Source organism: Saccopteryx bilineata, chromosome 1 (genome assembly GCF_036850765.1).
Source record: "Saccopteryx bilineata isolate mSacBil1 chromosome 1, mSacBil1_pri_phased_curated, whole genome shotgun sequence".
NCBI lineage: Eukaryota > Metazoa > Chordata > Mammalia > Chiroptera > Emballonuridae > Saccopteryx > Saccopteryx bilineata.
In genome coordinates, this window is record NC_089490.1 from 279798676 (window position 1) to 279822606 (window position 23931).

The window sequence follows — 23931 nt, forward strand, 5'->3', positions numbered from 1 at the left end:
TACTGTTTCTCTTTTGAAAACCATTTCACCTTTCTTAATTAATTTGATGGGTAGGAACATCTTGTGGTGAAATTGAAAACCTCAAGGTTGTTGCATATAAATAGGGAATCCCACAGTTTGCCCAGCTTGTGGCAGGCACTAGAGTTCCACCATTTCCTAGAAGGGACCCTGGGGAACAGTGCAGCTTGTAGGGGCAGGAGGTAGAGATCCTGGGGATGAGGCTCTGCCCTGGGATCTGCGGACAGGACGTGCATGTAAAATATGAGTCTCAGTTTCCTTGTCTAAAACTGGAGTGAGGCCTCCTTTAGAGAGTCACTATCAGAATAAAGTGCATTGGAGCATGGGGACCTGCTTGCGAGCTAAATATGCTGAGAAACACGTAAGCTTGCTTTTTCTCAAAGACTTCTGACGATCCACTCATTCTCCTCTAATTTTGTTATTAAAACAGTTAAAAAATAAAACAACCACATTTACTTCTTACAGAACATGAATTAAGCTGCATTAATTTTAAAATGCAAAAGGAAGTCTAATAATATGATTCCCTTTCTCACTTTACTCAACTACAATATCTTGTCAAAAAAAACCAGCCTGCAACATGGTGTACAGTGTGCTTCAAAACACCCAGGTAGAACCTTCTCTTGTGTGTATGTTGGCATTATGCTTTATTGTGTTCTCAAATTTGTTTGTTTCCTATACATAATTTATCCCACAGGTGGTATCATCCTGAGTACAAAATTTCTTACCCTGCTTTCTTCCCTCTCCATTATAATGTGAGCATTTTTTACAAGTATAGTCTTGTAAGGGGCAGCTTTTTCTTTTGTTTATTCCTTGAGTACTTACAGATTAAAGGAAACTAAAAGCACTACACATCTTTAATCTCATAGAATATTATTTTTAAAATATGATATTTCCATGCTTGACACATCTCAGAACTATGGAATTGGTGAAATATAAAAAATGTTAAGTGGAAGTATTATTTAATTAGCAAAATTTATGAAGGGTTGACTTACAAAGGCATTTTTGTTTCCCCTGATATCACAAGCGTGAGCTCTGCACCTCTAGTCCTGGGTTCAGATCCCAGGTCTACCCCTTACTGGTTAGTTGAGTTAGAAAAGTACCTTGGACTCTGTTAACCTCCCACTTCCCCATCTGTAAAGCAGGGCTAAGCCCAGAACCACCCTCATGTGATTATTATAAGAATTAAGTGCAATTTTACAGTAACATGCTTAAAAGAGTCCTTGATCCAGGGTCACCACTCAATAAATACTAGCTTTTATTATTTCAAAACACAGTAATTTAGAGCAATGGTTCCCCAAGTGTGGTCCCCAGACCTGCAATATCAGCATCACCTAGCAACCTAGAAATACGAATTCCTGACCCTGATCCGAGACCAACTGATTCAGAAACTGGAGGATATGCAGAGGGAGGATAGCAATTAGTCTTTAATGAGCTTTCCAGGTCATTCTGATGTGCTCTCAAGTTTGCAAATCCCTGGGATAAAGGCAGAATATATCATTAACCCTTTTTATAGATAAGCATTCCCAATGGTTACTGGTTTTGTCTTATGTAAGAATTAATTTGGAGTAGTGAGGGAAAGATTGGTTAACAGCTATGAAGCACAATTTAGAGATGACCCAAGTAGCCTTAACACGCGCTCAGGATCTTTGTGACACTCCACTATTCTGAAGCAAAATTCATCTTCAGGTTAATAAATTCAAACCTGAAAAATAATATAGAAATTACCCGTTCTATCTCGATACAAAATTAAGTGTAAATATCAGTACTAAAAATTTAAATGAAAAACATGATGGGTTTGAATAGAATTTATATACACTACAGCTTATAATTTTGAAAATCTATTCATTCTCAGATATAATATGATTCTTTTGAGTTAGCCATCAGTATCCTATGGACAAAAGTAGTTACCTCAAAAATGTTATTTACTTTTTATTCTGTTTTGAGGTGTAAAAGGAAAGCAATAGCCAAATGATGAAGACACTCAGGCTTAGGTTGGGGGAATGGGCACTCTTGTGGGGTAGGGTTCGCAAGGGTGTGCTCTTCCAAAGAGAGGTCGGATATAGGCTTAAAATGTGGTGTTTGCCTTAGTAAATAGAATTATGAAAAGCAGATTTTAACATCCTTCATAAAAATGAAGTAAAAGAAAACTGTAAAATACATATTTACAAACTTTTATAAATATTCCTTTATTATATTCTCCAGTAAAATATTATACAGTGTTGAATAGTAAGTGCTACTTTTGAGCTCTTTAATCACCAATTTAAGACACTCTACCTTCATCCACAATATTCCTAGAGTATCTTGAGGAACTCAAGAGCCCATCTGCCATTTGGTGGATTCACCATGGACTAAAACTGAAGAAACTCTTCCTGCACGAACACCATTCTGGACAGATTACATGAATGCTCATAATGGTTTATTCCATATAATAAAGCAGCAGTGTGTATAGAAACCAATTACTTTTTTTGTACTAGCAGATTGAGCATAAACTCAAATCCCATAAGAATTAGACAGACTCAGTTTCCAATTTTTTGGAATAGTTTAGAAGTAAGGACTGTCACCTAAAAGAACAATGGGAGAAAGGAAGAAAAGTTCATGGATTTTTATACTCTGCATACAAATCTATGCCAACCGTGTAATAATTTTCTGCTGACAAACTCTACTCATCCAAAGGAAGCACAGCTGTAACTTGTACTCATTTTAACACTTTTATCACCCTGATAACTTTCTCATTAAACCAAGGGCCACTATCCTTAAGAGTATTCTTACCACATCAAAGTAAGAAATGCTATATAAACAGGGAACAGAGCTTTATTTATTATAACAATTTTCTTCCTGACTGACCTTAATTTCAAAGATTAAAATCTACCATTGATGCTGTTGCTTCTTCTAATTTCATAGCACTTTCTGGATGTTAAGAAATCCAGTCACGTGGCAGTTGAACAACTTTATTCTGTATGTTCCGTCCTTACTCAGTGACGTTCTACTTGAGATATAGATTCTTAATATAGAGAAATGAAAGTAATCTAGGCCTTGGTGTCTTGTTTGTTATTTTTTTGTGAAAAGCTCTTTTCTCATCAGACTGGCTGAGAACACTTAGGCTGATGCTTTTTGTTTTGTAGGGCTCTCCAACAATTCCCAGGATGTTATTTTTAATGACAAAGTACTTAAAACAATTCTACAGTTTTCTAATAGGCTAGTAAGATTTTCCACCTGGATGTCTATCATCACTGTTAAATGGTATCAACAAAAGCCATAAATAATTCTTATGAAAATGATGTGTAGCTATGTACACTCAATTTTCAACCCCTAAGTTATTGTGATTAAGATTAATTAAAAGCATTGCTATTAACATCAATTTCTTGTTTCCTAGATGTGTGTTGTATACTTTAGGTCAATTCAACTTGTAAACATAAACTGCATCTTGGCGTCCTACATTCACACTATGGGGGGATTTGAAGATAGACGTGTCAGAGATGCTCTTGTCCTGGTGCATCCCACGGCAGAGGTGAGACATGGATTCCTCAAACATTGGGTACAAGGGAAGATTGTCCTTTGACTTAGAAGGCACTTTGGCTGACTATAGAATGTATCCACACTTGAGTTCTTAACCTTTCCTGGTGACTGATGCCTTGGGAGAACTCACCTGTCTGTGAGGCCCAGGTTTCAGCCCTTGGTCTACCAAATTAATCAGTTGAGTAAGTTCTTCCCATACTCCCTAAAGCTATGTGATCTCAGCCCTAACGAAGCATGCCTGCACCTGGCTTCCAATCACCTATTTTGACTTGTCATTTACAACTGGCTTAGTGATAACTGGGGTCCACCTGTGCTGTAATTCCTTGAGGCGTCATTAGTACAGATCCATGGTCTAGATGAGCTGGTCATTCAGTTGCAAGAATTGCCTCCATATAATACTGATGCAATTAGCAGGTCATGAATGACTTCAACAGCCAGTGGAATTCACAGCCTTTCTCCAGTTGATACTGTGTCATCAGTATCCACATGGACTTTCATGGCATTGTCACATGCTCTTCTTTCTACTGGAATTGCCCTCTTTTATAGGTTGAACCATATGAAATTGTAAGAGCCACAGGTTGAATGATCAGTGATTATAAATGACATGTATTTGACCTAATGTTTCTACAAATCTACACACTATATCACATGGATACAGTGTAAAATGAAGTGCATTCACACCTATGGTTGCTGCTGCTCACTCCAGCTGCAGGAAATCTCTTCCTCCTCTGAAGTCCCTCTTAAGGACACTTTCAAGTTGCCAGCATGGTTCTTCATGACACGCTCCTCACCATTAGGCTGTTGAGAATGGGTCCTCATGAGGGCTGCACCTGTTCCCATTCAACTTTGTACATTACACATCCCCTTGTAAGTATAATGCACTTACTTACTAAGTGCATTATAACTATTAGCATGAGTCATTGAGAATCCCAGAGGAAGTAGAGAAAGTGGTTACTATCAGGACCTGTGGCCATAATGCCCATGGTCAAATCCCAAGATAATTTTTTCCTACTGGTGTACCCCTACCTGAAACCAGAAATGATAATAGTTTATACTTATTCAAAGTTTGGTATAAGAATTAAATAAATTAACTTCTCACAAAGTCCTTAAAACAGGCAATGATCCAATGGAAAACTGTTGTTATTATTATTTCAAAATAACAAATGTTACAAATTAGTCCTTTGTAGACTCAGAGTCCAGCCCTTCCATAGAGATACCAAGGACTAGACTACAAAATACTGACCCAAAGCCCAGTGTGTATAGCACTGGACATAATGAATGAAGGAGAAGACTGTTTGAGAAGTCACAGCAAGGCCATGAACCCTGGCTGCAGGAGGGAGTCACCTGGGCATCTTAAAAGCCCTGGGTCCCTAGGTTCCTCTTCAGAGGAGTGAAATAAGACTCCCTGAGGGTGGGGCCCAGGCAGGCATCAGGGTTTGTATGTTTCCCAGGTGATTCTAACAGTACAGCCAGGCTTGAGAACTGCTAATGTGAAACACTCTTGGGCCGCACTTAACTATTACTTAGAGTAGTTTGGTACTGGTTTCTGGGATAATGGTAAGTAACTATAAAAAGTCATTTAAATGAAAGTTCTATTCCAGCATCACCACATCCCAGTTTGTGAAGTATTGCCATTTCTGTTCCTCTGATTGCCTCAAACTGTGGCTGCCATAAAAGGGCATCAACAAATGTAACACACTTCACAAATTAAATTTAGTAACAAGATTTTAGGGATCAGGGCAAAAGCATAAGTAAGCGTCTAGCCTTAGAGAATTATAAGCACACTTGCATTTTTCTATAAAGGGCTGGTGACAAGGGAGAGGAAATAGTTTCCTTATCTATGATAAGGGGACATTTGGATGATCCTCCACCAGTAAATTGATTCCATTATTTGACTACAATAAACTTTTCTCAGGGCACATGAAGCAAGTGCATATTAGGCCCCAGCAGTTGAGTTCTCTATGAGAGATCTCCAGATCCTCATAGCCATATTTTTCTATCTTTTTCCCCACTAATGGCACCCCAAAGTAATCTGTTTAGACTTTCCCCTCAAATCCCACCCCCTGCAATTTTAACACCATAAATATACTGCATATCTGTTTATGTATTGTGGCTTTTGGAAGACTACAGACCCCTGTAATCTCTAAAGTTCTTTGCCCTTCCCAACCACAAACAAGTTTTTCCCCCTTGGAGATACCCACACTCCCTGTTGGAAATGCTTGTTGTAACTAAAATGGATCCAGCAGTCAAGAGCCTGAGCTGTGAGGGAAGGGTTGTTGCAAAGGAAACTCAAGAGGATGCTCTCAAATATTATTAAAGACTCTTCCCATTTTTTTATTGGATTGCTTGTTTGTTTGTTGTTGAGTTTTATGAGTTCTTTGTAAATTTTGGATATTAGGCCCTTATCTGAGCTGTCGTTTGAAAATATCAGTTCCCATATAGTTGGCTGTCTGTTTATTTTGATATCAGTTTCTCTTGCTGAGCAAAAACTTTTAATTCTGATGTAGTCCCATTCATTTATCTTTGCCTTCACTTCTCTTGCCATTGGAGTCAAGTTCATAAAATGTTCTTTAAAACCCAGGTCCATGATTTTAGTACCTATGTCTTCTTCTATGTACTTTATTGTTTCAGGTCTTATATTTAGGTCTTTGATCCATTTTGAATTAATTTTAGTACACGGGGACAGGCTGTAGTCGAGTTTCATTCTTTTGCATGTGGCTTTCCAGTTTTCCCAACACCATTTGTTGAAGAGGCTTTCTTTTCTCCATTGTGTGTTGTTGGCCCCTTTATCAAAGATTATTTGACCATATATATGTGGTTTTATTTCTGGGCTTTCTATTCTGTTCCATTGGTCTGAGTGTCTATTTTTCTGCCAATACCATGCTGTTTTGATTATCGTGGCCCTATAATATAGTTTAAAGTCAGGTATTGTAATGCCCCCAGCTTCATTCTTTTTCCTTAGGATTGTTTTGGCTATTCGGGGTTTTTTATAGTTCCATATAAATCTGATGATTTTTTGTTCCATTTCTTTAAAAAATCTCATAGGGATTTTGATGGGAATTGCATTAAATTTGTATATTGCTTTGGGTAATATGGCCATTTTGATTATATTTATTCTTCCTATCCAAGAACAAGGAATATTTTTCCATCTCATTGTATCTTTTTCGATTTCCCTTAACAATGCTTTGTAATTTTCATTATATAGGTCCTTTACGTTCTTTGTTATGTTTATTCCTAGGTATTTTATTTTTTTTGTTGCAATCGTGAAGGGGATTATTTTTTTGAGTTCGTTTTCTAATATTTCATTGTTGGCATATAGAAAGGCTATGGACTTTTGTATGTTAATTTTGTATCCTGCGACCTTACTGTATTGGTTTATTGTTTCTAATAATCTTTTTGTGGAGTCCTTCGGGTTTTCGATGTACAAATGGCCAACAGATATATGAAAAGATGCTCAGCTTCATTAGTTATTAGAGAAATGCAAATCAAAACTACAATGAGATACCACCTCACCCCTGTTAGATTAGCTATTATCAACAAGACGGGTAATAGCAAATGTTGGAGAGGCTGTGGAGAAAAAGGAACCCTCATTCACTGTTGGTGGGACTGTAAAGTAGTACAACCATTATGGAGGAAAGTATGGTGGTTCCTCAAAAAACTGCAAATAGAACTACCTTATGACCCAGCAATCCTTCTACTGGGTATATACCCCAAAACCTCAGAAACATTGATACGTGAAGACACATGTAGCCCCATGTTCATTGCAGCACTGTTCATAGTGGCCAAGACATGGAAACAACCAAAAAGCCCTTCAATAGAAGACTGGATAAAGAAGATGTGGCACATATACACTATGGAATACTAGCCATAAGAAATGATGACATCAGATCATTTACAGCAAAATGGTGGGATCTTGATAACATTATAAGGAGTGAAATAAGCAAATCAGAAAAAAACAAGAACTACATGATTCCATACATTGGTGGAACTTAAAAATGAGACTAAGAGACATGGACAAGAGTGTGGTGGTTACCAAGGGTGGGGGGGGAGGGAGGACATGGGAGGGAGGGAGGGAGAGAGTTAGGGGGAGGGGGAGGGGCACAGAGAACTAGATAGAGGGTGATGGAGGACAATCTGACTTTGGGCGAGGGGTTTGCAACATAATTTGATGACAAAATAACCTAGACATGTTTTCTTTGAATATATGTACCCTGATTTATTAATGTCATCCCATTACCATTAATAAAAATTTATTAAAAAAAATATTATTAAAGACTCACAACTGAAAACAAATTGTGTCAAATTCTAACCTCTTGCCCTATATTATGCTGCAGAAACCTACTTCCTGATAGAAGCAACCTTCTTTTGAGGAAAAGAAAAATAGGTAGAAAATGTAAAATAAAAGAATGACTATTCATATCTCAAATATCATTTTAACATTCCAGATTTCTCTGCTCATTATCTGAGTACACTCTCAAAATGATAATTCTGAGTGTTAACTTTGTTTAGTGTTAAAATAAACAATTTGATGGCCATAGCAGTCAACATAAATTGGTAATATATAAGAGCTAGTATTGCAAAATATTTTACTACCTACTCCATTACATCATATTTTACCATTTAAAATTATTTTGCATATATTATCTTATATAAATGATGGAAAGGTGGTGAAAAGATTATAGATTTAATAATACTCTTAAGAAGGCATATGATCCAGTGAAGTTATTAAAATTATACTTTTGAAAGAAATGAAAAGTTTGATATACAACTCAAGAAATTTCTCAGTAAACATACAAAAGAGAGTGGCTTCCATTTTAATTTTTTACTGTGTGTAAATCAAAACCCCAAACATCTTTGGAATATGGAATATTACAAAGCCTTAATAAATAAAACCCTACTTCCGATTTATGTGGGTCCCACAAAACCTACAGCAAAGGAAATGAGAAGCTAACCATCTGGGGCCACAGGCTCTTTCTGCATTTCATTTCTAAACTCTGGTACTCTTATTCATTAACATTGGGCCTCCCCATAAAAGTATCAGGATAAGCAAGATATGTGATTGTTTGGCAGCCACAGAATTCAATAAATATGTGTATACTTCTTCTAATTGTGCTCTGTGGTCACAAGCAGGTATTGAAAGTAAGTGGGATGAATGTCTGCCTATGAGTCTGCTCAATCAATTGCAGTTAAAAATCACTGAATTCTTCTCAAGTCTAACCTTGAACAGTATTCAGAGATAGCCTAAATGGGCAGGTCCCCTTATCATCTTCTATGTAGATTAAGTCTTTAAACATTCCAGGTTGTAAAAATGTTTCTACATGTTGAAATATAACAGGAATTGATCAGGAAAGTGATGAGCTGTGCTGTCTACTCAAGGAAGCTGTTCTCCACATATGTAGGTTTTCTATGATCTAAGGAAGCTACAGCAGGACAATGGGGGTTAGTCTATTAATATATATATATTTATATTAGTATATTAAATAAAACATAAAATATATTTATATATAATATATTATATAACTGTATTATTTTTGTAATTTTAAGTGAGAGGAGGGGTGATAGAGAGACAGACTCTTGCATGTGCCCACCCAGCAACCTCCATCTGGGGCTAATGCTCGAGTCAATCACATTATCCTCAGCATCTGAGGCTGATTGACATTCAGACCAATGGAGCTATCCTTAGTGCCTGAGCCAAAGCTCAAACCAATCTAGAAAGAGGGGAAGAGAGAGAGAAGGAGGAGATGAAAGGGGAGAATAGCAGATGGTTGCTTCTCATGTGTCCTGACTGGGGATTGAACCTGAGATGTCTACACACGGGGCCAACACTCTACCCACTGAGCCAACCAGCCAGGGCAAATATATACTTATATTTAATTGAATACTTAGAAACAAAAAAACCCTATATTATTTGTATAATACACGTTTGTAACAATTAGATAGTTTGAAGGCTGTCTATTGGCTGATTTTGCTCTGTTTCATGTGTTCTACTCATTCATTGAATTGAATACACAAATGGTGGCACAGCTGTACAATGGAACACTACTCAACCAGAAAAAGTAACCTATAACAACTAAAATTTAATAGTTTCTCCCCCTTTAGGAATCTGTAACAGCAATTTTATTTTGGTAAAGACCTCTCCCATCAGATCATTTGCTCAACAAGTAAGTTTACTTTTAATTTTAGTTATTGATTTTAGACAGAGAAGAAGGAAGAGAGAAAGAGAGACAGAATTTTCATTCTGTTCCTGTATGTCCCCTGTCTGGGGATCTAACCCTCAACCTTTGCATATTAGGATGATGCTCTAACCAACCAAACTACACTGCCAGGGCTCTATAAGTAATTTAAAGGAAGAGAATATGAAAGCCCATCAAGCTAAAATATATGTAAATAAATAAATAAAAGCAAGTATTTAAAACTTAATAGTTCTTTGTGATGAAACAATTAGCACATTAGCAAAAAAAAAAATCAATTAGCACATTAGCAATTTACCTTAACTAGATAAAAATGGATCTATAAAAAACAACATTAAGCAGAATAATCCGGCCTAACCAGGTGGTGGTGCAGAGGATAGAACACCAGACTGGGATGCAGAGGACCCAGAGGTTGCCAGCTTCAGCGCAGGCTCACCAGCTTGAGCACAGGGTCACTGGTTTGAGCATGGCATCATAGACATGACCTCATGGTCACTGGCTTGAGCAAGGGGTCACTCACTCTGCTGAGGCCCCCCAGTCCAGGCACATACGAGAAAGTAATCAATGAACAACTAAGGAGACTAAGGAACCACAACAAAGAACTGACACTTCTCACCTCTCTCCCTTTCTGTCTGTCTGTCCCTATCTGTCCCTCTCTCTGTCTCTCCCTCTGTCTCTAACACACACACACACACACACACACACACACACACACACACACACACAAGCAGAGTAATCCAGCAATCTTATTTGTAGCTGTATACTCTACAGAAATGAAAACATATGCATGTAAAAACCTGTACATGAATGGTCAAAGCAAGACTATTACTAATACTCCAAAATAGGAAACAATGTCTAACAACTGATTAATGGATAAATAAACTGTGGTATATCCATACAAAGAAAGATTATTAGGCAATAAAAAGAAATGTAACATTGTTGTGTGGTTCAACATGGATGAACTTTGAGAACATTATGATAAGTATAAGAAGCCAATCATAAAAGACCTGATAGTGCATGATTTCACTTATATAAAATACTCAGCAAAGGCTGAGAAGGGTATGGGCTTCTTTTTGGGGTGACAAACAAATTTAATGTTCTAAATTTGTTTGTGGCAATGGTTGCTAGACTGTGTAAATATACTAAAAACATTAACTTTTACACTTTAAATAAGTAAATTTACATATGAATTATATCTCAAGAAAAGTACTAAAAATAACCCAGTAGCAGTTCTTATTGTGCTAAAGATGAAAGGAATTCCATTAAGTAAGAAAGCTTGCCTACTCTACTCCTCTTCTTACAGGCCCAAAGAGAAAAAAAAAAAGTGAAAGTTAAAAGATTTTAGAAGAAGACACAGTACCATAATCTTCGCAGATTACTAACACAAAACCCCTATGGGATTCTACAAGCGAATTGCAGAAGTAATGAAAGAGTTTATTCAGTTTGCTTATCAGGTAAATATATACAAATCAATTGCATTTTTATATTAAAAAAAGAAACTCTTAGCAGATGTACCTTATAAAAAAGATACTATTTCCAAGAGCCCCAAAACTCCAAGGCTCTGTCTTGGTAGCTCAGTTGGTTAGAGCAGTGGTCCCCAACCTTTTTTGGGCCACGAATCGGTTTAATGTGAGAAAATATTTTCACGGACCGGCCTTTAGGGTGGGATGGATAAATGTATCACGTGACTGAGACAAGCATCAAGAGTGAGTCTTAGATGGATGTAACAGGGGGAATCTGGACATTTTTAAAAAATAAAACATCGTTCAGACTTAAATATAAATAAAATGGACATAATGTAAGTTATTTATTCTTTCTCTGCAGACTGGTACCAAATGGCCCATGGACCAGTACTGATCTGCAGCCCGGGGGTTGGGGACCACTGGGTTAGAGCATTGTTCCAATAATCCAAGGTTGTAGGTTCGATCCCAGTTCAGGGCATATGCTAGAATCAACCAATGAATGCATAAATATGTGGAACAACAAATAAATGTCTCTCTCTCTCTTTCTCTACTTCCCTTCCTCTCTCTCTAAAATCAAGAATGAAACAAAGAAAAAATATGAGGACCTTAAAAAGAAATATGTAAACTTTTTAGAAAGACATTAAATAAAATGGACTGACATCAAGCTCATAGGTAGAAAGACACCATATAATAAAGCTATAATTCTCCCACAACTTCCCAGAAGTAGAACACACATTATGTGAAAGCTTGATACATAAAAGTGATGGCAGTGCAGTGTATGGGACAAATGGCAATCTCCTAAACAGCTGGTACTGGGACAATCACTTCTTTATATGAAATAACAAAACAAAACTGAATCTTTACATTTTGCTGGGTCAAAACACAACAAAACAGAAAAACCCCAGCCTAACCTGTGGTGGCACAGTGGATAAAGCACTGACCTGGAATGCTGAGGTCGCTGGTTCGAAACCCTGAGCTTTCTGGGATAAGGCACATATAAGAAGCAATTACTACAAGTTGGTGCTTCCTGTTCCTGCCCTTCCTTTCCCTCTCTCTCTCTCATCTCTTTAAAAAATCAATAAATAAAACCAGTAAATATATTTTTTAAAAAGTCAATTACAAATAAATTGATGAATTTAATGTAAAAGGTATAACTTTACAATTATCAAAACATTGTTCAAATGCTATAGAAATGTTTACCTGAAACATATGTGAAACATATGTACTCTTATTGATCAGTGTCACCACATTAAACTTAATAAAATATAAATAAATAAAAGAAAACACACACATGCACACACACACAAAAAAAATTAGAAATTATTTAATGTTATTTTCATAAGTAAAATTTCTTAAACAACATTCCAAAAGCAAAAACCCTAAAGTAAACAGACTGATCACCCTAACAACACTAAAATAAGCACTTCTGTTCATCAGAGAACATGAGAAAGTGAAAATTCAAACTGCGAGAAGATGGTTGTAACGTTCAACGAACAAAAGGTTAGAATCCAAATACATTGAGAATTAAAACTACTAAGAAAAAAGGAAAACTACCAATAAACAAATGTACAAAAGACATAAGTAGGTATTTAATGGAAGAATAAAATGAGTATTTAATACATTTATAAGAAGTGCCATTAGTGCAGAAGTCAGGGAGATGTAAATTTCAAACCCACCAGATTTGCAACAGCACCAACAAATACTTTGAAAAGAGCAAGCTTTTGCTGAATACGCAGAGCAATGGATTATTCATTGGTGACAGGAACTTAAGTTTGTACATCTACTTTTGCAAGCTCTCTGGCATTACAGAGAAGTTGAAGATGTTCAAATCCTACAAGACAGTCAGTGCTTTCCCATGCACACCCAAGAGAGATACTTGCACACCCTCACAAAAGAGTCTCACATAATTATGTCCCAAGCCATATGTTTCTAAAAACAAAACCTGCAAACTCTGCAAATGTTCTTCTCAGGAGAAAAGATAAATGCATTTGGCATATTCACACAATAAAAATAGAAGGCATCAGTAAAAAAAAAGAAAAAAAGAAAAAAAAAGCGGAATCTATAAGCACCCACGTCACCATGAAAAAAATCTGAAAAACATTACAGTTGAGTTTTAAAAATACGTGTTGCAAAAAATATGTAACGTAATCATGCAAGATTCAAAAACAGGCAAACCAAATAATATCTTGCTAAATTAGATGCATGCATGTGGGGAAATAAAGAAATCCAAAGGAAAGAATAAACACAAGATTCAGTCAAGTGTTTACCTCAGAGTTAGAGATACCACAAGAGAAGGGCAGAGAAGAGTTTCTAACTACTGATCCAATTCTATTTCTCAGCAGGGCGGTTTTTAAACTACGCATATAAAAATACCACATATTCTCCATTGTATATATTGCAGACTTTGTAATGCTCCATATGCCACTATCTTAAAAAAATTGTTTCTAAAAATTATGTTTGTATAGCATAATCTTAATTTTTTTCTTTACTTCATTGCTAAAGCCCTATTAATAAAAGATAGAATTTTTTTAAATAGGCCATCAGTCCATTTTAATAGATTACTTTCATTTGGAAATATCTTATTTCCATCATTCTATTCAATTAGCATACAGAATTTTATTTGGTTTTGTACTTTGCTAACTGAAAATGAAACAATTCTCCCTGGGAATAATAATACAAGTTAAATCTTCTGTGAAAAATGGTGAATCCGATCCCCTGGCAGAAACACTGCCATCTCCTTTATTTCTTATTTCCTAAAATTCTCTTCAGTTTTTAATATTCCTTTAAAAACTTTCAAATATTCTATGGAGCTTATTTCTTCATTAGTTTATTATTCCTTTGTTCTGACTCCATGAGTTGCACACAAAACTCAGTTCTGGTTAATTTTTCTCTCTAGAATGCTAGTTCATTAGCCAAATATAATAAGTGTTTGAAATGGTCAGATTAAGCTTAAAATATACTTCTATGTCCCTAACTCAAAGGGTAGATTAAATAGAATTGAGATAATTTAATTCTCTCTCTTGAATTTAGATCTTGCATTTGCTGTGTTCTCTTAGTATTAAGTGGTCAATCATGTACGTGAAGGTTAACTTGATAATAACATTTTGTTATAGATACTAAGGAAAACAGTTATAATAAGGGAAAGTTCTTATTATCATCCCTACTAAATAAAGTCACAGCCTAAAAGCAGTAATAAGACTAGGCTACAGGAGGACAGAGAATTTGCTTTCCTCACTCAGAGCTATACTCCTAGTGTCAGTTGCATATACATAGTAGGTCAATGATCTATATGTGTTAAATGAATTAATGAATAAATGAGTGAATTAATGAGATCTCACACTCTTTCCTGTTATAAGGAGGTCTATTACAAACCTATGTTCTTCTAGATTTTTCCTTGTTTTGTTGACCCCAGTAACTCATCCATATGGCCATAGCCAATGATTCTCTGAACTAGGGACCAGATAGGTAGAATCATGTTTTAGACAGAGGGAAGCCATTAGCTTCCATAGTCCATCAAAGACCCTCTGTGTTTTAAGAAAACACAATTCTAATGTTTAGGTAATGTTGAGGATTATCTCTATCTTCATCTCCATTTCTTTGGTAAAACTCTTTTCTAACACCAGGTTACAAAGGAATTAAATTAAATTTATTAATAGTAGGATATGGACACTCAAAATTATAATGACCTTGTAATGATCTTGAGCAACTATCCACCTGGAGGTAAATATAATTTTTTCAGTGATGTGACAGTGTCCTAAACAGTGTGACACTTCAGTGAATCATGACTATATTATTACATCCATACTGTTCACGCATTAATTTAAGAACATCTCTTTATTGTGGTGTTCTCTGGCATAGAATGGCAACAGAATACTCTTGTCTTTGGTTCATTTTGATATCATCATAACCACTCACTAAATAAAAAGAAGAGAATATATAAATAAATAATATCTCCCTGTGAAGATGAGGGCATTTCCTATTTACTTATACTTCTGACAAGCCATCATTGTAATAATATTCATGACAATTAATTAGTTAACTAATTAGGAAGAGAATCAAACCACATATATTGACTATTTCCTCAGGGACAAACACTATGTTATTTGTTTTAAACACACTTTCACATTTAGTTTTTACAACAAATTTCTAAGGTAAGTATTAGTCCCCCCAATTTACGGAGAGATAACTGGAGTTTCTGGAGGACCAGCGTGTTTCCCAATATCAAACAGACAGCAAGAAGCAGAACTGAAGATTTGAATCCAGACTTACAGGTTTCAAACTCCACTGTCTTAAATAGCACCCTATGCCACCTCCTAAAATTAGAGCTTCAGTATTTGTTGGGCATTGATGATATGACAGTCAATATGTACGTCTCAAAAGACATAGTGAAACTCTTTACCTTAATTGAGTAATGTCATAATGACGGTGTGTTCTCCACAGGTGGAGGCCATCATTGACAAAACAGAGAGAGAAGGTTAATTGCTAAGTTTTGAGTAAAGTTGGCAGTCAATCTTTTTGATAGAGCTTGCCAATAAAATTTTGCTGAGAGTTACGTTCTCAAATAAGTCTATAAGACTAAGCAACAATGTGTGAAGATTTTTAAATTTCCTCAGCTCTTGAGGTACTAAACAAACAGATGTTTGAGAAGGCTGGGGCTTATGAATATAGCTTTACTGTCAACAAATTAGGCAACATCTTTGCTGCCTGCTGATAATGTAGCAATCTCTTAAATTTAAAATTCTATCATAGGTTCTCCGGGATAAAAGGGAATTAGAATACATTCACACACATGAAAAAAAAAACACCAAAGTTTCCTTGTTGAAAATGGGCAATGCTTGTGGTAGAAACTAAGCTTACAATTTTGGCTTAGCCTACCAAATGTTTAAATTGTTTTTGAAATAAATAATTTTGCAAACCTACACTGTCTCTTTTGATATAAATGAGTCACCAGACCCTCCCAACTCTAACTCTGAAACCAATGTAAGGGCTCGGGACCATGGCTGAAGTTTTCTGACCTATCTCCTGGACAAGCGCCGTCATCTTTACCTTATGTGGCAGTTACTGACCTCCACAACCTTCAACCCATTCTCCACGCAGCTGGCAGAACCAAAGCTTATCTCATCACTTCCTTGGGTAAAACTGTCTTCCATGATGTCTTGACCAGTCCACAGAACCCAAAGTCTCTTGGGTCAACAGAATCCAGGTCTCTTGCCTGACATATGTGGTTTCCCAGAGAATGTTATATCTATGTCTGCCTGTACCTTTATCCAACACTGCTTTACCACTGGGGCTCGCTATTACAGCCACACTTATCCCAAATTGATTCTTGCCTTTCTCAGCTTCTACTTTCCCCATGAGCAGTTCCTATATCCCATTTCATTCCCTGTCGATGATTGTATTCACGTTGTTGACATACAAATACCCCTCTGTGAAATCATCCCTGGCATGACTTCCTATTCCCTTCACTGTACCAAAGCATGTTAACATGCTCAGATGTCTCTCTCTGCATCTGGCAGTAAACACCTGGAGGCCAGGAGCTGCATCATATTCATGTTTGAAGCAAGAGGAGCGCTTAATAACATTTGGGCCCTTAACAGTACTTTGGAACATTTTTTTTTTAAATGGAACCAATGACAATTTCTGAAGAGGCCCACCCACATGATTTCTCAATGTGAAACACTCTGTCCAAGTTCCCTATCGTTACCCCAGGATTTAGCCAAACTAGAAAAACATCTAGACGATCTGATGTTTACAACATACTTATAAAGTTCTTTTAGACCATGTTTCTTCAAATATAATGTCCATGCTTTGACATAACTGGAGATTCCCATATTGACAAAACTATTTACACACATATACAGACATCTATCTGCTATCCACTGACACTCCAAATCTATTTGGTAACATCTTGCTATCATCACTTAATTACTTTGACTTGTTACTTAAGTTCAAATAATGTCTCCATTTTAAGACATTCAGATGTGACGTACTGCCTGTAATAAAAGTATTAATGGGATGAAGAGCACAGAGGACAGCTGGAACAAACCTAGGCACTCACTGTTTTATACTGTAAGATGAGAAATCGGAGTCCCAAGAACCCCAAGTGTGTTGACCCAAGTCACATCTTTGGGGCATTGGTGCTAGTAACATGACCTCCTCACACTGATTACAACATTCTCCCTGTTTTGCCCCCACTGCCCTTCCCAATTTAACATGCTGTTAAATTGAAAACACAATGTTCATGATGTTCAGCAAGCTGTTGTCATTTCAGTATTGACGACTAACATTCTTTCTTAGTGAGCCAAAGGCTCATTGTTATTTTGTCAGTTCAAATACTGCTGGTTACCAAGCCTCTGAAATAAGTATAAACAAACAAACAAATATAAAGTAATTTAGTAAAAGCTTTGGGATTCCCATCATCTGAGCAAAGGCAGAGTGGACACGAAGGACATACAGATGCCTTCATCAACAGGCACTTATACTTCTCATCATATTTGTACATGTAAACAACCAGGGGCAGTAATGAGCATGCATCTTTTGGCAATGTGTTCATCTCTTGCTGTTTTCTGTTTGAAAACTATCTATTCAAAGAGTCACTAAGTTCAGTGTCTTAATTCATTAAGCATTTCCCGTCATACCCATGTTATCCCTGCAGCACTATTCTTCTTTTTACAACCACACAATGTCAGAGGTATCGTCCCCTGCTCCAGCAGTCGGGACACAGACATGTTATGTTGCACCACGTGAAGGGGAAGTTGATACGAGCTTTCTTCCATTTCATTGTGTCAGTTTCTGTGTAGTTGTTACTCTATTCTATGAAGGAGACAAATCCAGAGCTAGCCTGATATGTCATTTTAGCCCACAGTAAGAGGAACCATTTTATAATCTTCTATTAGGAAAATTAGGAAGGAAACATCAAGAAAAGATTATTTCAATATTCTTCAAGAAGAAAAATGGATCTGCTTCACTAATAACAGTGTGCAAGATGGTCTGCGAGATGCTTTAGTTAAGTTTCTCATTTCATCTTCATGAAATTATGGAGGAACATTATTCCCATTTGTGTAGATAAGAAAAATAAAATTCAGATAAATTAGCAAAGTTAGGCAATACCATAAAAACACAATGATGATTCTTAGCTCTAGTTTATGAAATTGCAAACTTCACCTTCCAGATCTATAAGTTAAAAAAAGCTTTGAGGATAAGAGAAAATATAAAGAATTTTTTAGACTAATTAAATTTATAAAAATTCAGTTTCCTACCAACTGAATTGATATAAGACACAGACTTACACACATATAAGTCACAACTACACATAGAATTGTGTAGTTGATATAAGACACATATCAAATGATTATAAGTAATAAACAGTCAACGTGTTTTAGGACCACATCAAATTCTCAGGAGAGTTGACTCTTCATTATCCTACAGACATCAAGAACAATATGCTTAGCATGTGCTACAGGAGTAGGAGTTCCAAGGACACTAGGGTACTATAGAGATGGCTCAGCATAGTGACGGACTCTAGGCAGGATGGGAAAGGTTCAGAGGCCTGACAACTGGGAGAACAAAAAAAAGGGACCAAGAACTAAGTACTCCCACCCTGTACATCTAATACAACCTATTGAAAAGCATTGTATTTATCCTCTATTTCTGCATTACCAATTACTATCGACTGAAAAACTTAAAACAACATCCATTTTTTTAACTTAGAGTTTTGTAAGTCTTGTCAAGTTCAGGCATGGCATAATTGAGATCTCTGTTTGGGTCATACAAGGTTATCACCAGAGTTTCCTCGAGGCTATTTTCCTTTTTGGAGGTTCTGGAGAATAATCTACTCTTAAATTCATTTGGGTTGTGAAATGATTTTAATTCCTTTTGGTTATAGGACTGAGATCCTTTTCTCTGCTGGCTGTAAGACAGGGGGTCATTCTCCGATTCTAGGAGCCATGTGCACTGCTAACCGTACCATCAAGGAAGAATATATCATGCGTCAAATCTCCCTAGCACTGAATTTCTGACTTTCTTTGTCTCTGACCTATAGAACACTGTCATCCTTGTCATTATCATCATGATCGTCATCATTGCCATCATCAGTCTTCTAAGAGTCAGTTCTTCTTTAGTAGGAATTTATAAGAGAGTTCCAATTGTGATTGGTTTGAATCTATTTCTCACTCATTATATTCTTAGTTCCCATTAGAATCAAGGGATATGAGTGGAAATCAATTTTGTTGTCCTTAAATTTTCAGTAGCTCTTGAAAATTCTCTACACATTCTTTGAAGATTAAAATATTCTGTAGCAGGGAACTTCTAAAAAGCTCAATAGAGTTTCATTCCCAATGAAACTTTTTTATGCTATAATGACTCACAAGGAAGGGACATCTGGTCCAGTTTGGACTGGTCAAGAAGGCATTCAGAAGAGTGTGAGCCCCTCATCTGAGTATCCAGATAAAGAGGACAAGGGGACCAGGCAAAAGGGGGAGGACATGCTATATGGAAGGGGTTACTCAGCCATAGGCACTGGGATGGGAAGAAATGGAATTGCAGAATGGGATAGAGAGGTCCTTCAAAGACATGCCTCTGATTTATGCATTGTGCAGATCAAGCTCACACCACACAGAGCATAGATCTGTGCAGAGTGCAATCAGAGGGATCAGTAAGAATGCTGTTACAGGGGTCTGTGGAGAATATGACAACGGCATGGGCACAGGCATATCTTCAGACCTTTGGACTTATAAGAGCAACCCAGGGGCCTCAGCCCAGGAGGGGACAAATAACTCATTGGTTGCTAGACCAAGACCTCATGGACAAGCCTTTGTCTGAGGAATAGAGGTGAGCCAACTAATCACAACTGTCTGGAGGGTGAGAGTGAGCTACTAGCAAGAAGGATTTGATCATGACCTTAAATAAAGGATATCATCAGGTAAATAATGTTCTAGCCTCAGGTCTAGATGTTTCTGAGAAATCAGAGAGAATGCATGGAACCAAACTAGTTGTAGGAAGGAAGAAAAATACAATAGCTTGGGAAGATTTGGCCTGGAAATTGAGTGAGAAAAGTCAAAAATAGAAAGAAATGGTAGAATTATAGCTGCAGTGAGAAACATCAATACTTTCTTTGAAGAGAATGATAATACTTTGACAACCACTAAATATTCTGAGTTCTGGAAGTGACAATATATATTTGGGTATTTAGAAAAGTCTGTGAAGAGTTTAAGAGATCACAACAGTCTTATTTGCAGTTACTTTTACCTTAGATACTTGAATGTAGAAGCTGGTAAACTGCAATAATGGACATCCCAGCTTCTCCCTTCACCAAATCCTCAGTGCTCTTATTTTTTGATTGACTATTCTAAAGTTGACTGTTATAAATGAGTATTAAAAACGTTTTTGGGCCCTGGCTGGTTTGCTCAGTGGTAGAGCGTCGGCATGGTGTGCAGGAGTCCTGGCTTTGATTCCCGGCCAGGGCACACAGGAGAAGAGCCTATCTGCTTCTCCACCCCTCCCCCTCTCCTTCCTCTCTGTCTCTCTCTCTTCCCCTCCGCAGCCAAGGCTCCACTGGAGCAAAGTTGGCCCGGGCGCTAAGGATGGCTCCATGGACTCTGCCTCAGGTGCTAGAATGGCTCTGGTCGCAACAGAGCAACACCCCAGATGGGCAGAGCATTGCCCCGTGGTGGGCATGCCAGGTGGATCCCAATTGGGAGCATGCGGAGGTCTGTCTGACTGCCTCCCCATTTCCAACTTCAGAAAAATACAAAAAAAAACCCAAAACATTTTTTTCAAGTTTAAACTATTACTGTGACTACCAAAAGTGAGGTCTTAGAAATCAGATGAAGCAATTTCTTATCACCAATAAATGTAGAGGAAATCCAAAGTATAATTTTTACCATTTATACAAAAAGTCTGAAAAATATTTGATTTTGTTTATATTTTTCTATAAAACTCTTATATCCCTCCCTAATACCCCTAAAAAGTATGAAACATCTGAATTACCAGACTTCTTCACTTGTCCTGCTTTTTCAAAAAATTATTTATATTCTATTTTTTATTTTTAAATATCCCTTTTGATGTGCTAACTAGGTTAGCCTATCACTGTTAATAAAGACTTGAGTTTCCTAAGGTACATTTCTGAAGCTGATCAAACAGCTAGGTTATGAAAAAAATTACAAAGGAGAAGAGTGGAAGTTATGCATTAGATTTTCTCCAGTGAAATATCAGTAAACTGCCTGTACTATTCAAATGCAGATTCATACATTAGAGATTTCCAAAATACAAAATAATTAAGCTTGATGAATACTGAATATTACAGAGGTAAATGGCAGAGGAAAAAATTAGGCAGTGTCACCTGCACTTAACACTATTATTTAATACACATTTAACACAGAATTACTGATAATGTACTATCAACTGTGAGATAATGGTATAAGATGTAGTGTGAAGAGCCAAGTATTGTCATGGATAATTTTTTCTGTCTACTTTGGTAGTTGACTCATGTGTTCTATCCAAGACACTTTGGACCCAAGGAAAGAAATCAACTCAATCAAATAAAATGCAGGACAGGGGAAGTTTTTAAGAATTTAAAAGGAAATATCATAGATTCAACATCTGTAATGCAGCCAATCCTACTGATAACTAATTTGGTCTCTAACTTTCAGAACAATATGGTCTCTTTCTGTTGGACTGCTCTCTGTCACCACAGACTCCTCCATTACTACACACACCACACAGTCACCATCTGCTAGTGCTCACCATGTGATGTTAAAGGTTGGGGATCACTTGTTTCATATTCTCAAGTATAAGAGCCCAATTTCTAACAGGCAAGTTACCAGATGAATTATTGCCCTTGGGTTAGGTACACCTCTGATCCAATCAGAAGCTGGAGATTGAGGCACAGGACGAACAATACATGGTCCCCCAGACCTACTCCTAATAGAGATTGGGAGTGGGGGGAAAATGAAAAGGGGTACAGTACGCAATATCACACAGAAAGATTAGGTATATGAATTCAACAGGTAATCTGGCCAATTGGGAAACAACTGGTTTCAAAGCCAAATAGATGTTAGTTCAGTGATGCTTATGAACCCAAAAAACTCAACAGGCTTAGCTTCTGAGGAGGTCTTCAGCAATAACAAACAGCCCTCTATTATATGTAGTAACACAAATACTTACTTATAAATATTATTTTTCTCCCTATCTTAGATTCACCACCTTTTACCAATCACCCTTCTAAACACATTTCAAGAGAACATAATTCACTTTCCTTTTTCTTGTCCATCCTGCTTCCATTAATTTGGGTGTTCAGACAAGCCTGTGATGAGTTTAAGAGCTCACAGTTTACCTATACTGCTCACAAAAAATAGGGAATATTTAATCACTTCATATTCATTTTGAAATATATCCTCATTTTTGTGAGCAGTTTACTTGCTGTATCTTTCTGTGAAAGTACTACAGAAGCGGATATGCTTCCACATATTCCAAATATGGCTTTGCAATGGAAAATTATACCTTTCCAAGGAACTTAGTCTAACAATTAGAGTTGCAATGATTTCTCTTTTCAAGTTTACCACTATTCCACCAAGACAAGAACAATATTAAAGGACTAATGGCAGGTTCCTCTAAAATGAAAGATTCCAACTACAAGCTTACCCTTCCAATGATTTAGAGCAATGGATGCAGTGATGTTTTAATTCTTTTGTGACATCAGGTAGCTAAGAACTCACCAAACTCAAGCTCCCTCTTCCTGAGTACAGTGAGTATAGACCCCAACACTGGTAATCTCTGCCCCACTTTTATCTGATAAGTCATGTGACTGGTTCTCACCAATGGGTTTAACAATGCATTTAACAATGAGGTCATAGGGGTTCTCTAGTAAGAAGTTGGGTCCTTGCTCATGGCCTAGACCAGGGGTCCCCAAACTACGGCCCGCGGGCCGCATGCGGCCCCCTGAGGCCATTTATCCGGCCCCCTCCACACTTACAGAAGGGGCACCTCTTTCATTGGTGGTCAGTGAGAGAAGCATCCGCATCCTGTGCTCCTGGAGTACTGTATGTGGCGGCGCCGCAAAGCGCTGAGTCGCTCACATAGTACTACTTCTGGTGACAAAGGACGCACGCGTTACGGCTCCAGAAGCACGTCATATCACTTGTAGGGCTAGCAGTGACAAATATGGAACCGGACATTGACCATCTCATTAGCCAAAAGTAGGCCCATAGTTCCCATTGAAATACTGGTCAGTTTGTTGATTTAAATTTACTTGTTCTTTATTTTAAATATTGTATTTGCTTCCGTTTTATTTTTTTACTTTAAAATAAGATATGTGCAGTGTGCATAGGGATTTGTTCATAATTTTTTTATAGTCCGGCCCTCCAACGGTCTGAGAGACAGTGAACTGGCCCCCTGTGTAAAAAGTTTGGGGACCCCTGGCCTAGACAAAAAGCAAGGAAGCAGCTCTCTGACCAGCATCCCCTGCTTCAATCTGTTGCATGAGTGAGAAGCAAAATGCTATTGTGTTGTTACTATAATGTTGGAGTTCATTTGCAACAGTAAGTATTGTCTCCTTAAGCAAGACACTTCCCTAAAAACATAGTGTCAAAAACAACATAGAAAAGTACAATGCAATTCTGAGGAATGAAAGTTTTCTTATAGAGCTTTATGTTTACTTCATATACACACACACACAGTAGGTCATTAATTCTGTGGCCAAATGACTAGATTTTGCCATATTTTGTTTTGTTTTTTAAGTATTTCAT

The 23931-nt window shown here is 37.1% G+C and overlaps 1 protein-coding gene across 7 annotated transcripts in view; it reads right to left on the bottom strand.

The window, feature by feature from the left end:
* The window catches only part of CTNND2 (catenin delta 2), a 985037-nt gene that overhangs the window by 599540 nt on the left and 361566 nt on the right, over window positions 1-23931 (bottom strand). The window lies entirely within an intron of this gene.